Below are 7,775 nucleotides of genomic sequence, written 5' to 3'. Positions count from 1 at the left end.
TTTCCTCCAACCCCTACTTCTCTCTTCCTAGGGCAAATGGTGTAAGAAATGAGACGTGGCTGGTGTATATACTTTCATGCCCCCTGCTTTACCAGTGTCATTTCAGCAACTCTGAAATTGTGCCATGGTCTACAGGGCTTTGTTGTAAATCACTATCTCCCACTGTCAGACTGCAGTCTTGCTGTACTGCTGTGGATGTCTGTGTGTGTGACTGTGTGTGTGTGTGTGTGTGTGTGTGTGTGTGTGTGTGTGTGTGTGTGTGTGTGTGTGTGTGACTGTGTGTGTGTGTGTGTGTGGATTCCTGGCGTTTTCTGCTGTGCCTCCTGGGTGACTAATATATCTTGTTAAATTGTGCTGAGAAGCGTGCGGGGAGAACTGTACACCTTTCCCTCTTTGTAACTGCGTTTGTTTGCTTGCATTTCCGCCTCTGCCTCTGTGTGTGTGTGTGTGTGTGTGGGTGTTACTATGCCTACTGCCTACTTCAATGTATTGTATGTGTGAGTCTGTGTGTTTGTGTCTACATGTCTGAATAGGTGGTTGGGGGAACTTTTATGACTAAAGGCCTTGAAAGTACAATTTCTTATGTGTCTTTGGATTTTAAAAATTACAAGGAAATAGAGGGCTCCACTTGGTCATATAGGCGTGTATGTCTTAGAGTGAGTGAGTGAGTGTGTGTGTGTGTGTGTGTGTGTGTGTGTGTGTGTGTGTGTGTGTGTGTGTGTGTGTGAGAGTGAGTGCGTGCGTGCGTGTGTGTGTTTTTGTGTGTTCCTGTGTGTGTGTTTGTGTCTACATGTCTAAATAGGTACATGTGAATGTTACTTTTTTCAAATACGTTCACTAAACTATCAATGCTTTGTTGATAATTAAGTTAAGATTGCTATTTCAGCCATCTCCCGCTCACGAGCACACTACCACCACTACAGCATGGGACTTTCAAATCTATCTGTCTCAGACTCTTCATATTTAGAAAAACTGTGAAGGCAAGCCACAGTTTTGAGGAGGGAATAGGAAAAAAAAAATCTGTTGGCACACTGCATAATTCAACATTGGCAGCAATTTACTGTCTCCTGCCCCGAAGACATGAATCTAAGTGATTTCATGGTGGCATCCGTCCGCTGTGTGCAACACTGTAGAGAAATCTGGACCATTCTGTTATCACCATTCTCTTACACCCATGCACTGTATACTATCAGCTTTATCCAGCAATGTACACACACACAGACAGACAGACAGACAGACAGACAGACAGACAGACACGTTGAAAATAGATTCACAGTATGAGTATATTTCTGTCTAATTGGTGTTCTAACTGCACAAAGCAGGGAGAGATAATTAGCCATTGTTGAGTGAGGCGTAAATTGTCTGAATTCATGTGTATTTATCTTCTGAGCACAACATTACACACACACACACACACACACACACACACACACACACACACACACACACACACACACACACACACACACACACACACACAGACAAGCACAACAGGCTTTATGAGGGGGGATTTAGTCCTCCTGTACAGTGACGTTGTACTGTCCAAGCTTTTAAAAATCTTTGTTGAAACCTGTGACAGAATTCAAACTTCTAAAGCACTTACATCCACTTAACTTCAAACATTCTCAGCACTTATCCTATGTATTACTGAAGGATTTGTTCACATGTTGTCTGTTGACTTATCTAAGATACATTGACTTATTATAAACATGCCAAAAACAGCACGATTAAGACCTTTACATGGTACCTTTTGACCTAAATAATAAAAATAAAGGCTGTATCCAAAGTATGTTCTGTAAAAACACTTTGGACCCCTTTTATGTTGTAAAAATAAAATACAGATTAGTGTACTGTCTATTTAGTAAGGGGGAAGTTATGAGGTTGCCAATGTGCCTTAAGGACATTTGCACTGGTGGCAACAAGGAACCTGTAGAAATATAGGACAATGTCACGGTTACATGGGGGGGAGGGGGGCGGAAATGTCAAATCTGACATTTTTTCGATGAGAGGCCAAAACAACCTGTACAGCAGCGGGGGCCATTGTCCTTGAGAAAGAAAGGAAAATAAAATAAAATAATAATACTACAGAATAGACCGCGGTTGTCTGGCACAGAATGTAACATCTCCGCAGATAATTATTTGGCACTCTCGGAAAAAAATCTTGCGAGGAATCCCGGAGCACTCGCACACACACTCCAAACACACACACACACACACACACACACACACACACACACACACACACACACACACACAGACACTCCAAACAACGTCCTGATTTATTATCAGATCACACAGACCGTAACTAATGCACTCAGACAATCAAGGTGCATCTCGTGAACAACAATGCCCAGGGGTGGTCGCTGACAATGACTTCAAACATTCCTGAAAACGAAAGCGCCACACACACACACACACACACACACACACACACACACACACACACACACACACGTTTGTATAGCTATACTTGTGAGGACATTAATCGACCTAATGCATTCCCTAGTCCCTTACCATAACCCTAACCATCAAAAGTGAATGCCTAACCCCAATCTTTCCATTAACCCTAATATAAACCCAATTCATAAAACCGAGTGTTAACCCTCAAACAGCCCTTTAAAGGCCTGTCCCAAAGTGAGAACCAGCCAAAATGTCCTCACTCCTCAGGTCTAAAACTCAAATCGGTTCTCACAAAAATAGCTTTACTAGTACACACACGCACACAGACACAGACACACACACACACACACACACACACACACACACACACACACACACACACACACACACAAGCCTCTTGCTGTACATGCGGGGCAGGGCTTGACAAATGTCCACAAATATCCTAAGACACACACTTAGCGGTGAAAAATAAGGCCACGCGGACATTCCCTAAGGGGTTTCAGAGCGCGCTTCGGCACAGACACACACACAGACACACACACACACACACACACACACACACACACACACACACACACACACACACACACACACACACACACACACACACACACACACACACACACACACTCACACACACACACAGACACAGACACAGACAGACAAACAGACAGACAGCGACCACTGGGATGTGATTTGATTTGTACTAGATGCCACTCAAGAAAGAAAAAGAAAAAGAACGGACAAGAAAATGTTTCAATATTATGAAGCAGGACACATGAAAACCACGCTACCCATCTGGAGCAGGAATAATGCAATCAGCCTGGGTCAATGGTCAACCCTGCAGGCCGCAGGGTAAACCCCCCACCTCCCACACACAACCACACACACACACACACACACACACACACACACACACACACACACACACAACCACACAACCACATACACACAACCACATACACAGACACACACACGCACCCAGCACACACACACACACACACACACACAACCACACAACCACATACACACAACCACATACACAGACACACACACGCACCCAGCACACACACACACACACACACACACACACACACACACACACACACACACACACACACACACACACACACACACACACACACACACACACACACACACTCTATGATGACGTCAATACTCACAGGGACAGGCTTGGCAGATTGAGACTCAATCTTTTTTTTTCTTTTTTTTTGGAACATCCCCCTCATAAGCTTGTGCACATGTGACCCGCGCAAATATGAGACAGAGAAGAAGAAGGCAAGGCAAGGCAAGTTTATTTGTACTGCACATTTCAGACACAAGGCCACTCAAAGTGCTTGAAGAAAGAGATTCATAAGGAGGAACCACTGTCTCTACTGTAATCTATCATCTATCTGAGCTCTGGGTCCAACATTGAATGCAGATGGCCGTGATGTGTGTATCCTCCCCGCTGTACTGTGGCCTGTCCAAATCACTTCTGAGACGATACTTTGAACGTCTTCATACGAAAGGGATCTTCATGCAGCTCGGACCGTAGAGATACACACGCACACACACACACACACACACACACACACACACACACACACACACACACACACACACACACACACAGATAATACGTACTGTATGCCCCCCCCACACACACACACACACACACACACACACACACACACACACACACACACACACACACACACACACACACACACACACACACAGCACACACAAGCACGCACACATGCACACACACTACTGTACTGTATGGCACACACACACACACACACACGCACACACAGGAACTGTATTTCCGAGAGAGAGCGACGTTAAATATTCAGCACCTGCCGTGTTTTCTGCACGACTTTGATCAAGCACAGATTCGACTCTGTCCCTTTCATCTCTCAACTTCAAAACCTTTTCGCAGCGCACAAGAGAGAGAAAAAAAACCCTGGACCACAAAACCTGGATCCTGGTTCAGACGATCTCCGTTCACACATAGCATGCTCCTTTGTGCCCTTAGAAAAAAGCAAGCGCGGAAATTGAGTTAACCTGCCTTTAACACACAAAAATCTTCTCATTTAGAGCCCTCCATTGTTGCCCAATCTTGCCTGATAAGCACAAAAAAGAAAATCTGTCATTTGAAAACAGTGTGTGTGTGTGTGTCTGTGTGCATGTGTGTGTGTCTCAGAGTGTTTGTGTGTGTTTCTATCTGTGTGTGTGTCTCAGTGTGTGTGTGTGTGTGTGTCTGTCTCAGTGTGTGTGTGTGTGTGTGTGAGTGCACATCGGAGGAGTGATTATTGCGGAATAGTTGACATCTCCTCCACTAGAACAACTTCTTGGCAGCCTCGGGGCACATTACCTCAGGCTTACAGTACATTGAGCCAGCGCAATCACTTACTCACATGGAGCAATCTGCAGGCAACGGTTTAAAGGGGCAGTCAGTGATTCTGGAGCATGCCTGGTGTTGTCAAAATCAGTGAAAATCTCCCCTCACAATCTGCTGCTGCAATGTGTGTGCACTGAAAGAAAATTGGTTTTAATAATACACAGCCTAGGCTCTGTACATGGGCATGTGGCTAGCTACGGTTGTGTGTGTCGCCCCCCCCCTCCCCCCCCCCCTTTGTTGACATACCCTCTGTTTACATACCAGTTTACAGAGCCTAGGCTGTGTATTAACACTGGATTTTGGGTAGCAGATCGTGAGGAGATATTCACTGATTTTGACAAAGAAGTGATTTTTTTTTGACTACAACAAACATTCTCCAGTATCACTGATTGCACCTTTAACGGACAGCTTTTCAACTTTCCACCACAGCACTAGAATTCAATTGTCATCTCTGCATATAGCATGGTCCCCCCTGTTAAGATTCAGCACCCCGCTCTGCCAACACCTGCAACTTTATGCATAAAGCCGAAGCCAAGTTAATTCCTTTATAGCCCTTTGCCACTGCATTATTCATCGGAGCGCATTAAATATGCACAGCAACATCACTGATATCATCTTGTAGTCAATAAGGCTGGATGGAGGACGCTCTTGTTGTGTGCAATAAAAAAAAAACTTGAGTCAACTCCAAGGGTGCTCCACCCCACCCCCCCTCACCCCACCCCTACTCACCCCTACCCCCTAAAAAGCAGGGGCCTTCTAACCAGCAAGTAGGCGACAGAATATAAGGCTATTACAATGTGACTGCAGGCGCCACAGATAGATAGATAGATGGACAGCCATGCGTCTTTGTCAGAGCAGGCTGTCCCACCTGCATTGCTTTGCATCCTCGTGGCTTTTGCCAAGGAAGTCAATGTGAATTCATATAGCACTATTTATAAAACAGACCGATACAAAGTGTTATACATAAGCTACAAAGGCATATTAAAAAGAATATGTTAATAAAGAAAATGACATTAAAAAGACGACCATTATTGGAGTAGGGATCGCTAGGGATGGGTACACAAACCAGCATTTGAAAACCATGAAGTTTTCAAAACGTGCAAAAAATAAGGTAAAAATGTGCGTTTCCACCAGCCCATGTATACTGTAGTGTGTTAGTAGGCCTACTGCATGCACGCTCGCAACACTTCAGCGCGGCGGGGCATATATCGCACTGCACCGTGTATAGGACCTCTGTACCCAAAGGGCTGCGCTCACTTTCTACACAGACTCAAATATACATGAACATTATCGTTAACCTTGATGCAAAAGTTGACAGCATTCACTCGCTGACCATCGATTAACCCATCCGCTGTAAGTTTAATAATGTAATGATGAATGGCGGGGGGGGGGGGGGGGGGGGGGGGGGGGGCATGGGGAACGTGCATACAAAATAACTTCCGAATAACCTAACTCATATCCAATTAAAAGAAAAGCGCCCGAAGCCATTCCAATAATTAGTCGATATAGATTAGTAGTCCACGCGCACATTTTCATAGGAAGAGATGATGTTCTATTTCTTATATAAGCGATACAACTATTCCTGCATAGGTCATTTATGAGCGCGGCAGCCGAAGCAGCCAAGCCAAGCCAGTATAGGCAGGCAGGCAGGCAGGCAGGCAGAAAGCAACCCAGAATAACCTAGGATCGGACCATTCATAACAGGCGACACACGCATCTTGAGCTTATCTCCCCCGTTACAAAAGGTAGGCTATATACCACAATACAAGCGAGAGCATTTCTTTCCCATAGCCGATAATAAGTTGTAGAAGAAAAAACAATAGAAGCTAACCCCGCGATCGCTCACCTTGTATTGAAGTTTATGTTATATGGATGAAATAAATAAAATTGTCTTTGGAAGCGAAGTGTATCCGATCCACCGCAGCTTTTGTTGAGCCGTTGTTTCCACCTCAACTGCGCTGCATCACTTCTTCTTTCTTTCTCTCTCTCTCTCTCTCTCTCTCTCTCTCTCTCTCTCTCTCTCTCTCTCTCTCTCAGTGTGTGTGTGTGTGTGTGTGGATGTCAGGGAGGCTGAGGACTGGAGGCTGCCCTCCCCATTGGCTGCCATTCAAACGGTCCCCAGCACAACACACAACGCAAGAGGGCGAGGAAGAGATTGAAGAAAAAAAGAAAAAAATGAAAAAAGGACCGATAGCCTATTTAAACAAAGGGAACGATGGAAAGAATGGGACAGATTAGTGATTCAGACACTAGGCGACCAGGTTAGAGTCTAATAATAGCAGCCAAACGGTTTGCGTGCGTTCTTTTTCTTTTAAATACAATTAGCATATTCCCTGATTACTAGTTGAAGAGTCAGAGGTTGAGTGTGGGTTTTACAAGCAATCAATAAATGGTTATTTTTGTAGATTTTCTAAATGATCTGTACATGTAGATGCTATAAAGAAAAGCACACAAGTTAGGCAATGTACAACAATTGTAGCCTACAATTTTTTTTCTCACTTTTTCTGATGGGTATTCTATCCTTGATGTATTTTAATCTTAACGTATGTTGTGACCCTGTGAAGCACTTTGAGTGGCCTGCATTGTGCTATATAAATAAACTTGCCTTGCCTATGTAATTATCCCATTTAACGTGTCATGTTGACCCCATGTCGGTAGCATGAGGGCTTAAGGTCACGATTTGATTACCAATCTAATTATTTATTTTTTCTTTTGAGCACAGATGGCTGTGTCCTTTTTAGACTTGTCTAGTCAAAGGCTGGTCTAGGATAATTGGTTCACGTGCAAAAAAGGGTATCATAAGTAAAAATTACAGGTCAATTTCAAATGATGCACAGGTTCTATTTATGAAAATATTGGTATCACACACATTGTATTGACTAAGTAACATAAACCACATGTTTTGTATTATCTTTCTAGATGTACATAAGACCTGATTGAAAGTCAGAGGTTGAGCGATGTGGGTTTT

At 44.0% G+C, this 7,775-nt stretch overlaps 1 protein-coding gene across 1 annotated transcript in view; it reads right to left on the bottom strand.

The window, feature by feature from the left end:
- Positions 1-6,776, bottom strand: part of LOC307268117 (cadherin-10-like) — an 87,379-nt gene extending 80,603 nt beyond the window's left edge. The window contains exon 1 of the mRNA XM_080050640.1: positions 6,654-6,776. The gene's annotated coding sequence lies outside the window, so the exon portion shown is untranslated. The remainder of the gene's footprint in view (positions 1-6,653) is intronic.
- Positions 6,777-7,775: the final 999 nt, after the last annotated feature.

This window comes from Ammodytes marinus, assembly GCF_949987685.1.
Source record: "Ammodytes marinus genome assembly, chromosome: 21".
NCBI lineage: Eukaryota > Metazoa > Chordata > Actinopteri > Uranoscopiformes > Ammodytidae > Ammodytes > Ammodytes marinus.
The sequence above is the reverse complement of the archived record's forward strand: the minus strand, read 5'-3'. Positions and strand labels throughout refer to the sequence as shown.